This window comes from Aedes albopictus, chromosome 2, assembly GCF_035046485.1.
Source record: "Aedes albopictus strain Foshan chromosome 2, AalbF5, whole genome shotgun sequence".
Lineage (NCBI taxonomy): Eukaryota > Metazoa > Arthropoda > Insecta > Diptera > Culicidae > Aedes > Aedes albopictus.
The window spans coordinates 316774516-316798559 of NC_085137.1; the positions used below are offsets into that span (position 1 = coordinate 316774516).

The following is a 24044-nucleotide window of genomic DNA, read 5'->3' on the forward strand; positions in this document are numbered from 1 at the left end:
TTGCTTGAAGGCATCTATAAGGAAAGGTTGAAACATACTGTTAACGTTATTCCAATAATATAGCATGCTCGAGGCACGACACTTCATTTATAATGAAAGAAATAAAACTGGGTTCACAAGGCAACCTATACAGAATTTACCCTACGAAATGAACTTTTTGAAGTAGAGCCGCTTGGGATACGCACGCTTTTTACGCTGAAATTTGATCTGTCCACAAGCATCCAATTGTTTTGCGGTCTTCGAAGGAAAGTTTCATAAATGATTATTCTACAAGAAGCATTGATCGATTTGAATTAAAGAGACAAAGGGCGACCTCTGGGATTTTTTATCTGAAAGTGTAACTTTTCCCATACTAAATCATATGCAAACTTTGAACCGCTTGCGCTAAATTATAGTTTCACCGATTGCGCTGAAATTTTGTACAGTTCATATGGGACCTAAATGGGATCTAAAAAGTCGACTGGAGCGAGGATTTATTTTTTCCATGCAAGCGTGTCCCATACTAGTGCATATATTGACAAGCATTGCTATGGATCGTTAGGGCTGAGTAGGAGCGGGGAATGGATCTACGATTGCTGAATTGCGATTATACCTACTGGTATAGTCGTGATTCAACAGTCTTGGCGCCGCTTTTAGCTTGCGTTCAGCCTTGTTGGTTTGTTTAGGCGGTGCGGGTAGGTCTCTATGTACTTCGTACGTATAGTGCGTACGGCTTCAGCATTGTGGTTACTTGGGTATTGCAGGATAATTGGGTTTGGGACTGAGGGGGTCGCCATTGATTCTGCCGACACCATTGAGTGCTCATTGTTGGCGGTTGTGTTGGTGACGATTTCTTCAGCTTTATAATCTCATTTATACCACGCACAAACTTTGGGAAGAGGGACTGCTTTGTAATGCAAGAGAGGGATTTAAACTCTGCGTTACGGGTTGGGTGAGGTCATGCAGATAGAAGCAACCCAGGTGACCGTGCGGCTCGGGTCGTGATGGATGCATGAGTGCAGTGTGTGTGGGGTGCGCTACCCTGTGGGTGCAGTTGAGTACGGGTTGGAGTGGAAAGAGACCCTTCTCTACCCTAGATCGGTTTCGGTTGTACGGGCGGGGTAGTGTTTGTCTTATTTGTGACGTGTTGTGCGTGATTTGCGGCCCGAGATGTGTGGTTACTTGGGAAGTATTGTGCTCTGCAATCTAGATTTTTGGTTTTAAGGTGAAGCTATGGCTGGGCTGTGCCACGGATTTGTTGGGCGCAGGTCGGGAGAGCTGGTGGCGATTTGTGCTGGAGGGTTTGCTCGATTGGTTATTCACTGGTGGTGGCCAGTCGATCGACTGTTCGCGCAGCCTGTCATTTGGTTCTTGGGGTTTGTGCTCTCGAGGTTCGGGGCGTTGCTTCATTGTATCTTCGCTTTAATACGAATATTCCTTGTTTGATTAACTGACTTATGTACAGGCGCTTAACTCATTCTATTTCATAGATTGCCAGATTAAAGGGTAATGGTTCAATAGTGTGTTAGCAATCAGAGTGGATTAGAACGAGTTGGCGCCTACAATACACCAACACTAACACACTTACACCAACACTTACACGCACACATGCACCTACAACTAGCTGTAAAAGACCAGTGGGCGGGACAATGGTGCCTACCCAATAGTTGTAGGTGGGGTGTTTGGCTTAGCTACATGACTTGGTCCGGCAAGCCCATAAACATCAATTGGTAGACGTATTGCCTAGTGAAAAGACAACGCAGATGGGCGAAAGCCAGGGGATGCGTTGATAATAGCAGAATAGCAGAAATTTGATCTGAGGTTTCCTAGCCGTAGCCACTACCCAAACTAGACAGGATTACACTCATTACAATCACATCACAAAAAGGAAACATCAACGATAAACCAAATCGGTGTCAATTGAAAAACGCCAATGGCGAAAACGCATTAAGCGAACGCATATAGGCACTAATGTAAGCTTATTTACAACATTTGAATAATCCCGCCCTTATTTAGCCTCAAATTTGAGACTTAAGAAGGGCAACTGATTATCTCGGAGAAACGCAAGGTCCACTGCACCATTGCTCCGGTTAGCGCAGTAATACTGTGGAGGACGCCCCAATTCTCCACAGGCTCCGTTTGTGGTTAGGTTTTTATTTGACCCCCCCTAACCGTTCATTCCTTGGCACGGTAAGCATAAAGCCGCATAACACCATGAATTAGGGGTCAATTACCACTGGATCAGGCGATCCGTAGTGTTATTCTTAGCCAATTAAGACAACCGCTACCGACACTACACAGCTGTCTAGGCTGATCGAGAGTTAGCAAGAGTTGGCGCCTATAATACACCAACACTGACACACACACTCCAATACTTACACTCACACATGCACCTACAACTAGCTGTAAAAGACCAATTGGCTGGACAATGGTGCCTACCCAACAGTTGTAGGTGGGGTGTTTGGCTTAGCTACATGACTTGGTCCGGCAAGCTCATAAACATCAATTGGTAGACGTATTGCCTAGTGAAAACATAATGCAGATGGGCAAATGCCAGGGGATTACTTAATCATTTATTTGAGGCTCATGCGCCAACAGGCATAACGGAGCCAGATGCCAGGGGATGATAATAGCAGAATACAATATTAGTACTTTTCTTGTAGGAACAGGTAGGAACTATTATTTTTTCTCGATTTGTAAGCAAAAATATATTCTTTAAAGATCCCCACATTTGTTAATCCGGCCCTGCGCATTATCTTCAGAACACACAATTGTATCACCTTACGCCTCTGGCATCCACGCACCTATGTGTGAACCCTCGATAACCATATGTGCAGACGCAGAGGTATATTCGATCTGATGTGGATACAAACAATTGTAATCATCACTTCGTTTTCCTCACATTGACCTGCAACCTGACGTGGTGGGCGCCATTGTCGCCTAAAAAGAGCAGATCACCAACGCCCACACACTATAAATAAATAAAAAACAAGACACTGAAGATGCCTGTTAGTCCCCGGCAGATATCTCATTGGTTTCTTATGTGAGTGTAGCTGGTGTGCCAATAATACGTGAGTAGCATCCACGGACGGTCAAACAAGCTCGAGCTCAATTTTAGGTTAAGTCAAACGTTTTCCAAAGCTTGGCTACTAGTCATGATTAAGGTTTAAAATTTCATTTTATTCGGTTCGTCGAATCCGGAGATACATGTAACAGTTTAAAAATGGTTATCAGATGATTGTGTATTTCACTGGGATTTCTCTGCTCTAACTTCATGTAGAATAGCCCAATATTGCCCAAATTTGTACCATTTTTAGGGAATTGATCATACTTACAGTTTACGAGTTTACGAAAAGTTACAGCCAATTTAAGGGCGGACGGGACGGTCGAGGAAATATCCGCCATTGCTCTGTTGCTACTAAGATGGTAATCTCAGATTCTACTTCATATAATGGAACAAAAATCTATCATTGTGTATGCTCACTTGCAGTGCATATGCTGATTGTTTTTCAGCCTCATCTGTGCGATAGAAATCGAGATTACCATCTTCAAAATCGCGAGGCAATTTGTTAGAAAGAGAGGGAAGATAGGAAAAATAACACAGCGTCCCGATTCACCTTAACGCTTTCTCAAAAGTGACAGAAGTGACCAACCTCAGTTCCGGTGGATGAGATTGAAAGAAAATTTGAGCTAGCTAATTTGGTAAGTAGGTACTGTTGCCTTGAGCGCAAATTTGGTGAAATACATTGACGAGAAACGTGTTTTCCGTTTCATAAATTACCCGCCAGACTATTTATGCCTAAATTGCTCTTGTGTAAGGCCAGTCATTGCCCTCTTCCACAGTGTTGTGGGCTGACTTCTCCGTATACTCAGATGGGTTACATTGCTCCGATAAAGAAATCCATTGTGCTATTATGCTGACATCATCGGCATAATGATTTGGGCCAATTGACCAATAGTTGGAACGTAGATCCTAAGACAAACAGACGTATTACTTGGAACAAAGTGCGATAAAAATCATCGTCAAAAAGCATTATCACCCAATGCTAATTACGCTGTGTTTCGCAAACCCACTGAGTAGATGGCGGTAGTGAGCAAAGGTCAAACAGGAGCAACAAAAGATGCGAGCGCTATGAGCGAGAGATTTGCGAACTACAGAATATTTGAATAGTTCGGTAAAAAGGAAAGCGATGGGAAGTTGGTAGAGTCAGACGGCTGTTTGTCTGTGGTAGAACCTTCACGTTGTGCAAAACAAAGAAAACACTCTGCGATGGTAATTAATGTAACAGAGAGGTTGTAGGTATATGGTAATTACATCCCATGTAATTCCATGGCCAGGGGAATAATCGTGGAATCGCGGAAGGAATTAATTTTGCCTCGAACATAACGTGCTATGTTAAGAAAAGCCCAAAATTTCCAAGTCTCTAACACTCGGATTTTATTTCTTTCTAATTCTAATAGTAATTAGCTAATTTTTGCTACCGTGGCCCATGATTCATGAGAATTTCCACTTATTGCCTTTGTGCTTCTTTAATTGCCCGAACCAAAACAAAGCCACATGCGGAACTTATATGGGTCACCAGGACCTCATTCAGTCCACTGCAAGTAACCCGAAGGCTTGAAGATTTACAACCACCCAGCTATTATAATATCATTGCACGCCACCACACAGCGATGGATAGTCGTTTCCCCAAGTAACTATATAGGTTTAGCTTGTATCCGCCGGAAATCCGTGTGACGGTCTACTACACCGTCCGAAGCGATGTCGTGACGACAATCTGCGCATTCATTAGGTATAGTGCCGCCGGGACGCGGTTCATTCTGGTCACAGGCGATCTTTTGCATTTCCGAGGTTAGCCCACACAGAGTCAGAGAAATTCTAATGCTGGCGCTGCAGAGAACACGTGCTCGAGCATTAGGTGTTTAAAAAAGGCTATCGCAAATTTTGCATAATACAACCAAATAGCCAAGTCGCTCCATTGAATCATGTAGTGGTTTGCCTTTTGAAATCCCTCGGCCGTGTCACCTCAGAGAAAGCACTTGCTTTCAGCCTGTAAATGCACAAACGGCTAATATAGCTCGAAGGTAAGGAAAATGAATAGTTGGTGAATAGTATGTAATGCTAAAGTGTTTGCTTATTTAATGATTCGGCTTTGTGTTTTATGGGCCCTTCCACAGTTATTAACTGACAATGATGATAACATAGGTCCAAGGAAGCCAATAAAATACCCTTTACGAAAAGTTTCTGGACCGAGCGGGAATCGAACCCGTCATGCTCAGCATGGTCAGCAATTCTCAGCACCTTAGGATGGGGTTGGGTTTGGAGGTTGAACATAACGTGTCACTAACAACGACTTAGCCCAGTATCTAAGGTGTTTTGACCATCACGGTGTGCCAAAAACCGTCATTAACAAATAAAAATGTCCACCCAAGTGGTACCCGGCATTCGAAAGATGTGCTATTCTGGTATCTCCTCTTAAAATTCGAAAATCTTTCATCGAGGGAAACTAAAGTTTTTGTAATTTGAAGATTTTGAGCCATTTCTCTAAGATTTTCTTATATGAGTAAATATGCACGCACGATGTGCCTGATACCACTACTAACAAACAAAAATGTACTCCAAACTCACACCCGGCGTTCGAAAGATATACTATTCTAGTATCTCCTCCGAAAATTTGAAAATGTTTTATCGAGGGAAACCAAAGTTTTTACTGTTTGAAGATTTTCCTCTATTTTCATAGAATAAGCTCTTACCTTACCTTACCGGTCAGGCTAAGGCCGGGGTGGCCTCTGCTGTACATAGTAGCCGCCTCCATTCCACTCGGTCCATGGCTGTTTGTCTCTAGTTCCGCACTCTGCGTAGGGTCCGCAGATCGTCCTCTACTTGGTCGACCCACCTAGCTCGCTGCGCTCCACGTCTTCTTGTACCGGTCGGATGACTCTCGAGAACCATTTTAGTCGGGTTGCTATCCGACATCCTGATGACGTGACCCGCCCACCGTAGCCTCCCGATTTTCGCGGTATGGACGATGGTTGGTTCTCCCAGCAGCTGATGCAGCTCGTGGTTCATTCGCCTTCTCCAAGTCCCGTCTTCCATCTGCACTCCGCCGTACATGGTACGCAACACCTTCCGTTCGAAAACTCCAAGGGCGCGTTGGTCCTCTGCACGTAGGGTCCATGTTTCGTGCCCATAGAGGACGACCGGTCTAATCAACGTTTTGTAGATGGTTAACTTCGTGTTACGGCGAACTTTATTCGATCGTAGAGTTCTGCGGAGTCCAAAGTAGGCACGATTTCCTGCCACAATGCGCCTCTGAATTTCTCTGCTGGTGTCGTTGTCGTCGGTCACCAGTGAGCCCAAGTACACGAATTCTTCAACCGCCTCGATTTCATCACCGTCGATATGAATTCGGGGTGGCGGGCGCGGTAATTCCTCCCTGGAGCCCTTTGCCATCATGTACTTTGTCTTCGACACATTAATGACTAATCCGATTCGCCTGGCTTCACTCTTTAGTCGGATGTACGTTTCCGCCATCGTCTCAAATTTACGAGCAATAATATCAATATCATCGGCGAAACCAAGCAGCTGAACGGACTTCGTGAAAATCGTCCCACTCGTGTTTATCCCCGCTCTTCGTATTACACCCTCCAAAGCAATGTTGAACAGCAAGCACGAAAGACCATCACCTTGCCGTAACCCTCTGCGAGATTCGAAGGGACTCGAGAGTGTCCCTGATACTCGAACTACGCACATCACTCGATCCATCGTCGCCTTGATCAACCGTATAAGTTTATCCGGGAATCCGTATTCGTGCATAATCTGCCATAGCTGTTCTCGATCGATTGTATCATACGCCGATTTGAAATCGATGAACAAGTGATGTGTGGGCACGTTGTATTCGCGGCATTTCTGCAACACCTGGCGGATGGCGAACATCTGGTCCGTTGTAGCGCGTTCACCCATGAATCCAGCTTGATATTGCCCCACGAACTCTCTTGCAATCGGTGATAGACGGCGGCATAAAATTTGAGAGAGTATCTTGTAGGCAGCGCTCAGTAGTGTGATGGCGCGGTAGTTCCCGCAATCCAACTTGTCGCCCTTTTTGTAGATGGGACAAACGATACCTTCCATCCATTCCTCCGGTAATACTTCCTCCTCCCAAATCTTGGTAATGACCCAGTGTAGTGCTCTCACCAGTGCTTCTCCACCGTATTTTAGAAGCTCGCTTGGTAGTTGATCTGCTCCAGCGGCTTTGTTGTTTTTCAACCGGCCAACCTCCTCCTCAATCTCTTGAAGGTCAGGGGCCGGAAGTCTTTCGTCCTGTGCACATACTCCTAGATCTGTTACCACGCCACCTTCGGTACTTGCAACGTCGCCATTGAGGTGCTCATCGTAATGCTGCCGCCACCTCTCGACCACCTCACGCTCGCTCGTGAGAATATTCCCGTGATTATCTCGGCACATGTCGGCTTGTGGCACAAAGCCTCTGCGCGAGCGGTTCAGCTTCTCGTAGAACTTTCGTGTGTCCTTAGCGCGGTACAGCTCTTCCATCGCTTCGCGATCTCGTTCTTCCTGCTGGCGCTTCTTCATCCGGAAGACTGAGTTCTGCCTGTTCCGCGCCTGTTTGTAACGTGCCTCATTCGCTCTCGTACGGTGTTGCAGCATTCTCGCCCATGCTGCATTCTTCTCGTTTTTCAACTGTTCACATTCGCCGTCGTACCAGTCGTTTCTGTGATTCGGAGTCGCGAAGCCTAGAGCTGCAGCCGAGGTACTACCTATGGCGGATCGAATGTCCCTCCAGCCATCTTCAAGTGTAGCTACGCCAAGCTGCTCTTCCGTTGGTAGGGCCACTGCTAACTGCTGCGCGTAGTCTTGAGCCACTTCTACGTTACGAAGTTGCTCGATGTTGAGCCGCGGCGTTCGACTTCGACGCGTGGTGATAACTGTCGAAAGTTTTGAGCGCATGCATACTGTCCGCGCGCAGAGCGAACATAGTTTGTAAATGAATGTCACGTGTGTTCCCACAGTAACCATATTCCAATCCCAGAATCCCATCCTACTAACCCCGAGTCGACCGCGGGATATTTCGGTCTCCCTTCTAACATTTATGTATGTATATGAAATGAACACGCACTTCCCACCCGATCCCGAACGACAGTCGCGCAGCAAGCTGGCTGGCTGTTGAGAGCGACGACAACGACGATGCTCAACGCCGTCCGCCGAGGAGACGAATGAACACGACGAACGAGAGTATGCGAGAGAGAGAGAGTCGACGACGACGAGAGAGCGGCGGCGGCGTACAGCCGTGGTGACGACGGCTACGCGATGCGTCGAGAATGTTCCATCGGCGGCGGCGCGAATGCGCGCCTAGAATGTTCTGGAGCACGTGATCGCGGTAGCGTGTATATGGGGAATGGGGTATAAAAGGGAGTTATGTTCCGTATCATTAATCAGTTTGTTTAAAGTTATCGAAGTGAATACATCAAAGTACCAGTAAGTGAAGTGAAGTGTTTTATTAAGTCCCTGGAGTTCGGATACCAAACCAGCCTTTTTCAAGGCTAAGAGGAGTTATCAGGATTAATTTTCCGTCTCTCCACCGGACGATTATCCTCTGTTGTCGGCACTCCTTCAGAGGAAGGAGTCGGCCCTTCTGCTGCTAACCAAGTGTCCGTGATCGGACATTTTGGTCCAATCGAGCCGGATCTCCGAGTGATCCGCACCCTGCTTGCCGACAATCTGACGATTGGGGCGCATCCATATACAGTCCACTACGTTCCGTGTGGGATCCCCGAGTGATCCACACATTCTGCGAACCGCCAATCTGACGATTGCGGTACCTCATCGATCCGTTTCTTGTCGTACATCTGACGATTGCGACACCACGTTCCGTGTGGGATTCCCGAGTGATCCACATTCTGCGAGCCGCTAATCTGACGTTTGCGGTACATCCACGTTCAGTTTGCTTGTCGCCAATCTGACGATTGCGACGCAACGTTCCTGCTGTGCCAGTCGATAGTGCAAGTGAGTCCGAATACTTTTAATCGAAAGTAGTTCGCGCGCGTGTGACAGTGAGAAATCAGTTGCAGTGTGTCCGAATAATTTCAATCGCAAGTAGTCGCGCGCGAGTGATCAAGAATAGTTCTGAATGTGTCCGAAACTTTTGAATCGAAAGTATACCGCGCGCGTGTGAAGTATGTCAGTGAAGCATACGCCGATGAAGGCAGATAATTCGAAGATGGACGTGAAGGACGTCAAGACGTTGGTGTTCCGGCGTGGACAGGCGAAAGCTCAGATCACCAAGATCCGGAAGGCGCTGGATGAGGCAGCTGGAGCTGGAGCCGTCGCACCGAGCATGGCTATGCTGTCGGTGTACTCGAAAAAGCTAGACCACTTCTACAACGAGTACCGGCAGTACCACGACGAAATCATCGCAGTAACTCCTGAAGAGTACTGGGAGGAGCAGATGGAGGCTTACGAGGCGTTCGAGACACAGCACACGGAAGCTTGCATGCTGCTGGAGACAATGATGGAAGTGTTCTCCGACCCAAGCACAAACCAACGCCGAGCAAATACCCAGCACAACCCGGATGTTCCACACATCGTAGTGCAGCAGCAGCCGTTGAAGGCGCCAATCCCAACCTTCGACGGCAAACCGGAGAACTGGCCACGCTTCAGGGCCATGTTCTTGGACGTTATGGCAAGGTCAGCCGACTCGGATGCCATAAAGCTTTATCATCTGGATAAAGCTCTCATCGGCGCTGCTGCTGGAATAATCGACGCGAGAACTCTAAGCCAAAACAACTACGCGCACGCTTGGACGATCCTCGAGGAGCGCTTCGAGGACAAGAGAGTGATAGTGGACATCCATGTGAACGGCCTGCTGGGACTGAAAAAGATGCTGCGGGAGAACGCCAAGGAGTTGAGAGAACTTTTGGACGAGGTCACCCAACACGTGGAAGGGCTGAGCCTCATGAACGAGGAGATGCTTGGGTTTTCTGAACGCTTCGTCGTCAATCTGCTGGCAGCCGCACTGGATAAGGACACCAGACTTCAGTGGGAAGCATCGATTCCGCATAAGCAGCTTCCAACGTACAAGGACACCATCGACTTCTTGAGGAAACGATGTGCGGTACTGGAGCGTTGGGAAGGATCGCTGAACAAGCCAGCCACCGTACAGAAACTGCCGACATCCATGAAGAGTTCTGATTACCAGACGAAGAATGTGCCATCGAGAACCTGTGCTACCGTAACCGAGGGACGAAGGTGCGACCTGTGCGGCATCGGAATGCATCCAGCAAATGCGAGCCATTTCGGGAGATGACCGTCGCTCAACGCCAAGCCAAGGTAAGGAGTATTAGAGCTTGCTTTAACTGTCTACGGGCAGGTCATCAAGGAAGTGCGTGTCGTTCATCCTATACGTGTTTCAAATGTCAGGCCAAACATCACACTCTACTTCACCCTGAAGGTGTGCCTCCATCCACCACGAAATTTGTTCCGTTGTCCACCTCTCATGCTGATTCTGTCTCGAAGTCTGTTGTACCACTGGTTGAAGCACAATCTAATTCTGCTGTGTCGCCCTCTACGTCTGCAGTATCATGTTCCATGAAACAAAACCCTCGTTTTTGTAATAGCTTGCTGATGACAGCAAAGGTTCAGGTTATGGATGCCGACGGGAATCTGAAAACCTGTCGTGCATTCTTGGATTGCGGTTCACAAGTACACCTTGTTTCAAAGAAGTTGGTTGGCTTGTTGAATTTGCCTCGCTTTTCCAATACAGTTGATGTTGTTGGCGCCAATGGTCAACAATCTTCCGTATCCGAAATGGTTACCATCGAAATGCGTTCCTGTCATTCCAACTTCCGCGGTCAGTTACAGTGTCTTGTAGCTGATAGAGTTGCTGGTTCGATGCCGTCTGTTCCGATTGACGTCGGTCAGTGGAATCTTCCTCCTGGTTTTGTCCTGGCAGACCCTGATTTCAATAAGCCTGGTGAGGTCGACTTGCTTATAGGAATAGAAGTGTTTTTCAAACTGTTGCTGCCAGGTCAGTACAAGATGGCCGACAATCTCCCAATTCTGCAGGAGACTCGATTGGGATGGGTTGTTGCCGGCTCTATCGAAGATGTGGATTCATCCCCTGTTGAGCGACATTGCTACACAGTTGGTGTACAAACAGTTGCTGCTACTCCGAAGAACTTTGGGTCTGATGATCCTATAGAGTTACCCAGCCCTCACATCAACGAAGAACAGTTGTACGAAGAGAATCTCTGTTTTACTACTATTCGTGATCTGAATGATCGTCATGTCATCGATGAAAGCCGGCGATATTCAGATGCTCCTGCCGGGTTCGTAAAAGACGCTGGTAAATGTGGAAATGAACCCACAGATTTGTTGAGTTGTGAGAGTTTCCCCATCCGTGAATTGCACACCAATCATTCCAATGATTTGAAAAAAGTGCCAGAGACAAACAAAGAGAAATTTGTGTCGAAGAACCATTCAATTTCAGTTAATGCTGACAATGTCGTAGGTCCTCGGCGCGAATCAGTCTTGGTTGTTTCTGCGATCTCTGGTTGCATAGGTCGCGGTTTCTCCACAATCGCAGCTGTCGAATCGATCAATCAGAGTCCAACTCCGATAGAGAACTTCCGGAACGGAAATCAGTCGTCAACACTACCGCTGTGTTTGTGTCAGAGCCGCCCGATCCTGAATCCAACGATTCGCTTCGTCTGATTTGCAGTTTGGGTGCCATACTAAAGAAGGACATTCTACAAGATGGTGGAAGTGTACAAAACCCCAGTCCACCCTACGGTGCGAGGCACCTTATGTTGGTATTCTATAGAGGCATAACCGTTGAGTCGTTACTCAGATCTATACACAGGCAATTGCAGTTAGTTGGTCTGCCCTTTTTTGTTGCGTTTTTTCGACAAGATGTGTGGTTATTGAAAACTCAGTCAGAATTTCGAGAGATTGTCTGTGGTTACGTATCGTGTTTCCGCTGTAGCCTGCTGTTGCTGCAGCCAGAAGTGGGTGATTCATGTTTCATAATTCCCAATATTCTGAATTGCTTTGTAAAGAATGTCTCGATTTATATTCTTGCTATGATCTTTTTTCTTCTTCTGTTGTGTTCAAAATTCATTTCGCCCGCGGGAGAATGTCCGCGCGCAGAGCGAACATAGTTTGTAAATGAATGTCACGTGTGTTCCCACAGTAACCATATTCCAATCCCAGAATCCCATCCTACTAACCCCGAGTCGACCGCGGGATATTTCGGTCTCCCTTCTAACATTTATGTATGTATATGAAATGAACACGCACTTCCCACCCGATCCCGAACGACAGTCGCGCAGCAAGCTGGCTGGCTGTTGAGAGCGACGACAACGACGATGCTCAACGCCGTCCGCCGAGGAGACGAATGAACACGACGAACGAGAGTATGCGAGAGAGAGAGAGTCGACGACGACGAGAGAGCGGCGGCGGCGTACAGCCGTGGTGACGACGGCTACGCGATGCGTCGAGAATGTTCCATCGGCGGCGGCGCGAATGCGCGCCTAGAATGTTCTGGAGCACGTGATCGCGGTAGCGTGTATATGGGGAATGGGGTATAAAAGGGAGTTATGTTCCGTATCATTAATCAGATTGTTTAAAGTTATCGAAGTGAATACATCAAAGTACCAGTAAGTGAAGTGAAGTGTTTTATTAAGTCCCTGGAGTTCGGATACCAAACCAGCCTTTTTCAAGGCTAAGAGGAGTTATCAGGATTAATTTTCCGTCTCTCCACCGGACGATTATCCTCTGTTGTCGGCACTCCTTCAGAGGAAGGAGTCGGCCCTTCTGCTGCTAACCAAGTGTCCGTGATCGGACACATACAGCGACTAAGTAGTGATCCGAATCTATATTCGCACTGCGGTATGTGCGGACGTTGGTTATATCTGAGAAGAATTTACCGTCGATTAGAACGTGGTCGATTTGGTTTTCTGTTTGATGGTCGGGTGATCTCCAGGTGGCTTTGTGGATATCTTTGCGGGGGAAGAAGGTGCTTCGGACTACCATTCCACGGGAGGCTGCAAAGTTTACGCATCGCTGGCCGTTATCATTCGATACGGCGTGCAGGCTGTTTCGCCCGATTACCGGTCTGTACATTTCCTCCCTTCCTACCTGCGCGTTCATGTCGCCGACAACGATTTTCACGTCACGCGGCGAGCAACCATCGTATGTTTGCTCTAACTGCGCGTAGAACGCTTCTTTCTCGTCATCGGGTCTCCCTTCGTGTGGGCAGTGGACGTTGATGATGCTGTAGTTGAAGAAACGGCCCTTAACTCTCAACATGCACATCCTTGCGTTGATCGGCTGCCACCCGATCACACGTTGTCGCATCTTGCCCAACACTATAAATCCTGTTCCCAGTTCATTGGTGGTGCCACAGCTTTGGTAGAAGGTAGCCGCTCGATGCCCGCTTTTCCACACTTTCTGTCCAGTCCAACAAAGTTCCTGCAACGCCACGATGTCGAAGTTGCGGGGATGTAGTTCGTCGTAGATTATCCTGTCACATCCTGCGAAACCTAGTGACTTGCAATTCCATGTTCCAAGTTTCCAATCGTAGTCCTTATTTCGTCGCGTGGGTCTTTGCCGATTGTATCGAGTCGTATTTTCTCCTATGTTATTCGCAATGGGGATTTTTACGGGTGGCTTATTGGGCCTACGCCAACACTCCTGTCTCGCCGGAGGGCCATCGTGCCAGTTCTGTTTAACGTCCCAACCAACACTGGGACGACCACGCTGATGGGGCTACCACCTTGAATCTAGCTGGGCGTGGTGCAGCGTTTCTTACTCAGCCGCTGGATGCCAGAACAGACGCTGTTTGAGCCGCACCTCCTTGGTGAACAGACACTCGGATCGTACCTCCTCAATCTAGCTGAAGTCAGAAGGACAACAGTGCCCAGGCTGCACTACCAGCTAAGCACACAACTCTTAGCTGGCGGTCTTTGTCATCGCTTGACCCGTGGAAGCATGAGGTAGGAACTTGTGAGGACCAGAGCAATATTGGACGCTCTCCTTATCGACTCACCGTTTTGCAGCCCAGATAGAATAAGCTCATATATGGTAATATTGTCATAGGATGTTTCATTGGCTTTTCAAATCATTAACAAATACATATTAATAAGTTTCACAAACACCATTCCAAAGATACAACATTCAAACAACTTCTCTGAAAATTTGACAACATTTCATTGAAACGCTCGCAAATTACAGTGGTTTGAAAATATCATATCTTGATAAAGTGTAATGAAAATGTAGTAACTTCATAGAATATTATTTCAATTTCTCATGTTAATCATTCCTCGCAATGAATATATATTTTGTAACTCATCTAAAACTTTGATTATATATCACATATTTTGCGATACTATTACAAAACTCAGTAAGTGTTTTTAACGTGTTTATAGATAAAGCGATAGTATGCATATCTCCAATGAAATTGAAATTAAAAGCTTAAAATTGTTGTTACTAATGATCATTCAAATGTAAAAATTCTAAATTCACGGAAGACACGTTAGTAACATGACGTATAAAAGCTGGGTAGTAAAACGATTAGCATTTAGGTTTACTTTAGCAGCTTCAATATCCTAAACATTATACCAACGATTGACAAAGCTTCCTAGGAATACCAAAACATTGGGCTGTTAATTCAGTTTAACTCTCGTTTCACCATGAAACGTTTTCAAATTCACCGACAAGATACCAATATATTTATAACGTGCTTAAAAACAAAAAAAAAACCGGTGCCAAACACTTAGAAAGTTGATGTAATCAACGCTCACGGCGTGCCACATTTTTATTTGTATTCGAGTAGCAGGTAGAACTATGAAATATTAAACTACGGTAATTGACATTCCTCTCAATTAAATGTTTCCAAATATGAAGCGGACCTGGTGTGATGGTTAGAACACTTGGCTATCACGCCGAAGACCTGAAATCGAATCCCACTCCCGACAAAATCACAAAGTTTGAGTTCTTTCTTCGGAAGGGAAGTAAAGCGTGGGTCCCGAGATGAACTAGCCTAGGGCTAAAAACCTCGTTAATACAGATAAAACAAAATGTTGCCCAATTTTCAGAGAAGTTGCTTGAATATTTATTGTACTTTTGGAATTTGTGAAACTCATGACATGACGCCGTTCAAGACTAGTTCGCGTCATGGGATGAAAAAATAATAATAGGGGTTTGCGACCCTAGAAAATGCGTATATCAGTTGAACACCCCAAGTTCTCAATTCAAACTTCGGTCTTTAACTGTGAAGTTCAATATTTTTTCGAAAATTCTTTCATTATGACACTTCTAGGGTTCCAAAACCCTGTTCTTTTTTTTCTCATCTCATAATATGTTTTTTTTTTTGAAATTTTGTTTAGCAGTCTTATTATTTGTTTAAGATATAAAAAACACCGCATATTTCCATATGTCTGCGAGCTCACCAATTATTTGTACGGACGCAGCCAACAGTAGTTATACTCGCCGCGTTTAGGAACTCCGTTGGAAACTGAGCTACTCTTGCTATGTAGTGGTGAACCGATTCGGACACTCGAACAACCTACGACCACTACAGAATGGCTGGTCATCACTGGTCATCGGGAGGAGAGCAGAACGGCGATCAAGAGCAGATCAGTACATATCAGTCCGTCGTCGCGAGCCATTGCAAGGGGCGAACCCTTGCCGTTTATTTTAGATTAAGCAATAAATGTTCGTAGTATAGTGTAAATAAATGTAGTTTTTTTGTAATAAATGTGTTATTTGTGAAAAACGGTGTTTGTGCTATATGTGAAGAGAGATCTACGGGCGGAATAAGGATCAACGACGAAACCTGGGAAGGATAAGGAGTAGGCATTCAAGGAAAAGCAGGAAGGATTGGATTGGACGAAGGAAAAGGTACGTTCTGGCGAAGGTCGTGTGGAGGTCAATTATCTCGGTCGGATGGTCTCCGACATAAGCTGGTCCTTCGAACCGGATTCTCCACAACCGCCAGACCACGGATCGGTCGAATCTCCACGCTTCGACCACCTCGCGCCTTGACCGTCCAGCAAAGGCCATTCGGTGGACAAAGGATACCGCCATACTTACAGTACTTTCAATAGTGCAATCGCCATCTAAAAGGTCCTCAAAGAAGCTAATCGCCATCTCAAGTCACCTGAAAGGATCCTGCAGCCATCATCTGTATATTGAGAGGATTATTTCGCCATCGTCTGGAAGGCGCTGTCCAACTGCCATTTGGAATCGTCATCAAGTTCTTCGCCAACAACATCATCAGCGATTATCACCATCAACAGTTGATATCAGCGATAACGAGACTGGAACTGGATTCGGTTAGCCCCCTTGGACCTTCAACTGGATTGTAGAATAACCAGAGCGTTGTTCTACTACCGTTCAGGTATGTAAGAACCGGTATATGTCTTGCCGAAGCATTACCAAATATTATTCTAACACCAATCCTACGATTTCTGTGCGATTTGTTGCTGTGAGTGCTCTCGACCGACGGACCCATCGGTGATACGGACGAACAATCGGTTTGTTGAAACTGGTTTTGGCGACTTCCTTCCCCGGCATACGGCGCCATTCCACGGACACCGCGAAGGATCAATCGGTTCGCGAAGAACTGGTTCGGACGTTTCCTTACATCTGTACTACGATTCGAAGGTGGGCAACATTGCGACGACGACGGACGACCGATAGTGACGAGAGGGACGACACCGAAGTTGCTTCCAGGCTCGGGCATCACGCAACGGCCATTGCGGTCAGGTAAATACACATTAACAGTATATGCCCAGCCGAAGCTGGATTTACGGTGCTACACACTAAATAAATATCAAACCTTTCGATGCTAATTGGATTGTTGCGAGTCAACTTATTTCTGGACGCAATCCCTGAGGTTTTTCGTTGGTTTTCGGACTGAAGCTAATTCGTTCAGCGCCATCTTTAGTTCTCCAGTTGAGACTAAGTATATGTCCTGCCGAAGCAGGCAATTTTGTGTATCTACATTGCTTGTTTCTTCTCCGCTGCACTGGAATTGAATTGAATTGAGGCGATTTCACACTGTACCACCCACGACGTTGAGAATTGTGACGATTTGGACATTTGGATGCAATTTGGACTCGGCTACAATTGCACGCTGTAGTTTCATAGGTGAGGCGAACAGTATATGTCTAGCCGAAGTTTCAAATTTGCATACTACATTATTGGGTTTTCCACTCCTACGCATTTGCTGGCTTGAAACGGAATCTGAGGCAACGGATCGTACGTTGCGTTGAGGTGAACCAAATCGGAGTTTGCTGCTTTTGGCTTCGGTAGCGCCGCTGTTTCTTCTCATAGGTGAGCTGAACAGTATATGTCTAGCCGAAGCAAACAAATTTGTATACTACATCTGCGTTTTCTCTCGAATTTGGATTCACCAACGATTCAACGATACTGCGAGTGGAGCATACTGCCTGATTTCCGAGTTTCATCTGAGTTCCGGTTGCGTAAGGCAAGCAACCATGTCGAAACCCGTCACGAGGAGTGCGGATTCCCTGAAGTCGTTAACTACAAAACTGAAGGGACTCAAATTATCTTTGAGTAATATTTGCGTATTTGTTAAAAACTTCAAAGATGATACTACCGCTGCTCAAATCAATGTCCGCCTTGAGAAGTTGGATACGCTATGGGTACAGATTAGTGAAACTGTTTGGGAAATCGAAGCGCACGAAGATTTCGAGGAACAAGAAAGCCTTCAGACCAGCCAAGTGGACATGGAGAACCGCTACTACGATGCGAAATCGTTTCTGGTGGAAAAGGCTCAAGCGTTTCAGAGCGATGCCACTCAGAACCAAACGCTTCATCCTGGAGACGCCACTCTACATGGCATGATGGACCACGTTCGGCTGCCTCAAATCAAGCTTCAATGTTTTGATGGCAATATCGACGATTGGTTGAGTTTCAGGGATCTTTACACTTCCCTGATTCACGAAAAACCCGATCTACCAGCAGTGGAGAAATTTCACTATCTGAAAGGTTGCCTGGCGGGTGAAGCAAAGGCACTGATCGATCCGCTAAAGATCACGAGGGACAATTATCAGGTTGCTTGGCAGACGTTGCTAAAACGCTACAACAACAATAAGCTTCTAAAAAAGAAGCAGGTGCAAGCGCTAATCAAATTGCCGTCTCTCTGCAAGGAATCAATCACGGATCTCCACAAATTGGTTGATGGATTCGACCGTGTTATTCAAACGCTCGACCAGATTATCCAGCCAGCGGATTATAAGGATCTGTTGCTGGTGGAACTTCTGAGTTCTCGTCTCGATCCTACCACACGACGCGGGTGGGAAGAACATTCGTCTACGAAGCAGCAGGACACTGTGAAGGATCTGCTGGAATTTCTGCAGCGGAGAATACAAATTCTCGAAGCTCTACCAGCGGAGGTAGAAACGAAGATCGACCATTCCCTACTACCGAAACGGAAACCGTTCTCAGCGAAGGTCAGCAACAACGCCGTACAATCGAACAACGCTAAGTGTCCGTCGTGTTCGGAGATTCATGGACTCCACATTTGTCCAGCCTTTCTGAAGATGTCGTTGTCCAGTCGAGAGTCCCTACTGCGGGCTCAATCGCTCTGCCGCAATTGCCTCAAACGTGGTCATCTTGCTCGAGAGTGTGCATCGAAGTTCTCTTGTCGGTATTGTAAGGCACGACACCACTCCTTGCTGTGCTTCAAGGCAGGAGACGCCAACGGTAGCCAAGGATCATCAGGGAAGGCGAATCTGGGAGATAGCGCTAAGCAGGACGGCACAGGTGCGAATTCGAAGGCAGCGAATGCCTCAGCGGTTGAATCTACTTCTTCCAACGCGGCACAGTGCGTCTCATCTCAAGTTCTCCTAGCTACAGCAGTCGTAGTGATCGAAGACGACCAAGGTTCTCGCTATCCAGCACGAGCGCTACTGGATTCAGGGTCGGAATGCAACTTCATCACCGAGAATCTCTACCAGACAATGAAGGTAGCGGTTAAAAGGACGGACATTTCGATTATGGGCATTGGACAATCAAGCACTAAGGCATCTCGCAAGATCAAGGCGGTCGTCAAGTCTCGAAACTCGTCGTACGCTCGATCGATGGAATTTCTCGTTCTACCGAAGGTCACAGCTTGCCTACCAACCTCTACAGTTCAGGCAAATGGATGGGATATACCGGTAGACATCGAATTAGCGGATCCGGAGTTTTTCCGGTCAAGAAAGGTCGACTTGGTGTTAGGGATCCAAGCTTTCTTCAGCTTCTTTCCAACCGGAAGGGAAATCCAACTTGGAAAGGGTTTACCTGTGCTGACCGAGTCCGTATTTGGGTGGATAGTGACAGGCGAAATCACTACAGCAAGTCAGGGTACCAAGTACACTTGCAATATGGCAGTCTCGGACGATCTGGAGGAACTAGTGGCACGGGTTTGGTCCTGCGAGGAAGTGGGAGCCGTCAGCAAATTCTCTCCAGAAGAAGCGCACTGCGAGGAGAACTACGAACGGACAGTCAAACGGGAATCGGACGGACGATACACGGTCACCCTCCCCAAGAACCCCGAAGTTTTGGCGGAAATCGGTGAATCGAAGGATATTGCTCTGAGACGGCTGCGAGCGGTAGAACGAAGGTTGTCCAAGGATGAGCGGCTTCGGAAGCAGTACAGCGACTTCATGACTGAATATCTGGAGCTCGGTCACATGCGAATGGTAAATGACTGCGAGGAGAATACAGTCAAGCGTTGTTTTCTACCCCACCACCCGGTCATCAAGGAGTCTAGCACCACGACCAAGGTGAGAGTGGTCTTCGACGCTTCATGTAAAACGTCTACGGGTGTATCACTCAATGATGCACTGTATGCTGGACCAGTCGTTCAGCAAGATCTCAGGTCGATCGTTCTCCGCAGTCGGATTCGTCAGGTGATGGTTGTAGCTGATGTAGAGAAAATGTTTCGGCAGATCTGGACGAATTTGAAGGACACTCCTCTACAATGCGTTTTGTGGACGTCACCAGATGGGAAGGTTTCCACATACGAGCTTCTAACCGTGACGTACGGCACCAAATCGGCACCGTATCTTGCTACTCGGACCTTGAAACAGCTGGCGTCCGATGAGCGGGACAAGTTTCCTTTAGCAGCACCAACTATCGAAGAGGACGTGTATATGGACGACGTTATCTCTGGAGCAGAAGACGTCGAATCGGCGATCGAATTGAGAAGGCAAGTTGACGCGATGATGATCAGCGGTGGATTCAAACTGCGAAAGTGGGCTTCCAACCGCCCGGAAGTGCTAGAAGGAGTTCCAAGGGAAAATCTGGCGTTACCTGATTCGAACGGCATTGATTGGGACCAGGATGCAGAAGTGAAAGCATTGGGCTTAACATGGCTTCCCAACGTAGACCAATTCCGTTTCAAGTTCGACATTCCTCCTATCAACGAGCATCAGATCCTCACAAAACGGCAGGTGCTGTGTTTCATAGCGAGACTTTTCGATCCACTAGGCCTACTTGGAGCGACCATCACTTCTGCCAAGATCTTCATGCAGCGATTTTGGTGTCTGAAGAACAAGGAAGGTCAAAATCTTCAATGGGACGACCCACTACCCGAAATGGTGGGTGAGGAATGGCGAACATTCCACGAGCAACTTCCTTCACTGAACGAAATTCGGATTCCACGATGCGTCATAGGTCCAGGTTCATTTTCCGTAGAATATCACTGTTTCTCGGACGCCTCAACAGTCGCTTACGGCGCGACAATCTACGTTCGGAGCCAGAGAGACGATGGCGCAGTTTCGGTTCACCTTTTGACCTCGAAATCAAAGGTGGCACCCCTCAAGGTGCAGTCTCTGCCTCGGTTAGAGCTCTGCGGTGCACTTTTGGCAGCTCAACTTTGGGAAAAGGTAGCAGACTCGCTGAAAACAGATGGCCGAATTCAATTTTGGACGGATTCGACATGCGTACTCCATTGGATAAGGTCACCACCGGGAACATGGACAACTTTCGTCGCGAACAGAGTTGCGAAAATTCAAGGTTTGACGGAAGCAGGTCAATGGAGACACGTTCCTGGAATTACAAACCCTGCTGATCTGATCTCGCGTGGAATCTCGCCGAACAACATCATTGGGAACGATTTGTGGTGGTATGGACCTACCTGGCTGCTGGATACTCCTGAAAATTGGCCCAAACCCGTGGAGAACACCCCAGAAGAAGAGTTGGAGAAACGACGCAATGTGATGGCTTGTGCTTCGTCGAAAGAAATTGGGTTCATTTCGGATCTTTTATCAAAGTTTTCATCGTTTACGAGGTTAATACGGATGACCGCATACTGGTTGCGCTTCCTGAACAACTTACGGTGCTCAGCGGATGTGAAACGGACAGGATTTCTATCTAGTTTTGAACTACAAGCTGCGGAGCAGGTGATCATTCGGAAGGTTCAGGAGGAGTCGTTCTCAGAGGAGATCAGCAAGTTGTCGGTTGGCACACCTGTGGCACGAAATTCCCCTCTGCGATGGTTCAATCCTCGAATGGACGAAAGAGGAATCTTACGGGTCGGTGGTAGATTAACTCATTCTGCAGAGCCGCCGCAAACGAAACATCCGATTGTCTTACCGGCGAGACACGCTTTAACTGAGTTGATTCTTCGCCATTTCCATCAAATGTACCTACACGCCGGACCCCAATTACTACTAGGTACAGTTCGGCAACGGTACTGGCCACTAGGAGGCAGAAACTTGGCAAAAAAGGTCGTTCATCAGTGTCAACGATGCTTCCGTGCAAAACCGTCCGTAATTCAGCAACAGATGGGAGAGTTGCCGGCTGCCAGAGTCACAGTTTCACGTCCGTTCTCAAAAACTGGCGTAGATTACTTTGGTCCTGTGTATCTGCGAGCTGGTCGAGGGCGAAAACCGACCAAGGCGTATGTTGCAATCTTCGTGTGCATGGCCACGAAGGCCGTGCATATGGAATTGGTGTCAGACCTGTCTACGGAGCGGTTTCTACAGGCTTTGCGACGTTTTTTTTGCGCGCCGGGGGCGCTGCACCGATGTCTACTCAGATAACGGGACGAATTTTGTGGGAGCGAGGAACCAAATGCAGGAGCTATTCGAGTTGCTGAAAAACAAGGCACATCGTGAGATCATTTCGAGCCAATGCGCGAACGAGGGTATATACTGGCACTTCAACCCTCCAAGTGCCCCACATTTTGGAGGTTTATGGGAAGCAGCGGTTCGTTCAGCGAAATTTCACTTGTTGAGAGTCCTCGGAGGAAACCCTGTGTCCCAGGAAGACTTCACCACTTTGTTGACGCAGATAGAAGGGTGCTTGAACTCGAGACCATTGACTGCCCTATCAGACGATCCTTTGGATTTGGAACCGTTAACACCGGCACATTTTCTGATTGGAGGATCGCTATTAGCACTTCCAGATCCTGACCTTGGTAATGTCCAGCTCAATCGGTTGACGCAGTTCCAGTTAATTCAAAGGCAGCTACAGGATTTCTGGAAACGTTGGCGTCGCGAGTATTTATCCCAGCTTCAGGCTCGATCAAAACATTGGCAGCCAGCCGTTGACATTCAGGTAGGAAAATTGGTTGTTGTAGTAGAACCGAATCAACCACCTACACAATGGAAGATGGGCCGGATTCAAGAACTGCACCCTGGCGAAGATGGAGTTACTCGAGTTGTTACAGTGCGGACAGCAACTGGTAGTTTGAAACGACCGGTAGTAAAATTATGTTTGTTGCCGATGAGGGCCCAGGAAGATTAGGTCTGATTGCGTAGATTCCATCCAGTGCATCGAGAGGAGTGTTTTTCTTTATATTTCAGAAGTTTCCCGGTAACTTCAGGGTGGGTGAGGATGTCTGCGAGCTCACCAATTATTTGTACGGACGCAGCCAACAGTAGTTATACTCGCCGCGTTTAGGAACTCCGTTGGAAACTGAGCTACTCTTGCTATGTAGTGGTGAACCGATTCGGACACTCGAACAACCTACGACCACTACAGAATGGCTGGTCATCACTGGTCATCGGGAGGAGAGCAGAACGGCGATCAAGAGCAGATCAGTACATATCAGTCCATCGTCGCGAGCCATTGCAAGGGGCGAACCCTTGCCGTTTATTTTAGATTAAGCAATAAATGTTCGTAGTATAGTGTAAATAAATGTAGTTTTTTTGTAATAAATGTGTTATTTGTGAAAAACGGTGTTTGTGCTATATGTGAAGAGAGATCTACGGGCGGAATAAGGATCAACGACGAAACCTGGGAAGGATAAGGAGTAGGCATTCAAGGAAAAGCAGGAAGGATTGGATTGGACGAAGGAAAAGGTACGTTCTGGCGAAGGTCGTGTGGAGGTCAATTATCTCGGTCGGATGGTCTCCGACACCATATATGAGCTAATTCTATGAAAATATTGGGAAATCTTAAGACAGTTAAAACTTTGGTTGCCCTCGATAAAACATATTCAAATTTTCGGAGGAAATACTAGAATAGTATATCTTTCGAACGCCGGGTGTGAGTATGGAGTACATTTTTGTTTGTTAATAGTAGTATCAGGCACATCGTGCGTGCATATTTTCTCATATAAGAAAATTCTATAGAAATGGCTCAAAATCTTCAAACCACAAAAACTTTAGTTTCCCTCGATGAAATATTTTCAAATTTTCAGAGGAGATACTAGAATAGTATATCTTTCGAATGCCGGGTGCCACTTGGGTGGACATTTTTATTTATTAATAACGGTTTTTGGCACACCGTGACCATATTTGACCAACATTTGACAAAATTTTACTGTCAAAAGTGGTCAAATATTTGGCATTGGTCAAATCAATAATGTACTATAGAGAAGATCGAACGAAGGTGAGGTCGATGGGAATCTGCCTAAAAACTGGTGGAGTCAGAGAAGAGCAGCCGTCAATAACGCAGCTGAGAATATCGTCTACTTACTTACTTTCAGTCCTGGGTACCCACGGCCGAATTGAAAGATTTCCACCCTGGGCGATTGCCAGCCATCGCCTTGACCAGTGGCCAGGCCAAATTTCCGTCGACTTGCTTG

The 24044-nt window shown here is 46.8% G+C and overlaps 2 long non-coding RNA genes across 2 annotated transcripts in view; one reads left to right on the plus strand and one right to left on the minus strand.

Annotated features, from left to right (window-relative positions):
• LOC134288225 (uncharacterized) overlaps window positions 1–24044 on the minus strand; it is a 226746-nt gene that overhangs the window by 82741 nt on the left and 119961 nt on the right. The window lies entirely within an intron of this gene.
• On the plus strand, window positions 15433–23271 carry LOC134288216 (uncharacterized). Its single transcript, XR_009997822.1, has 2 exons — window positions 15433–16394; window positions 23117–23271. It is a non-coding gene; the product is annotated as an uncharacterized LOC134288216 (long non-coding RNA).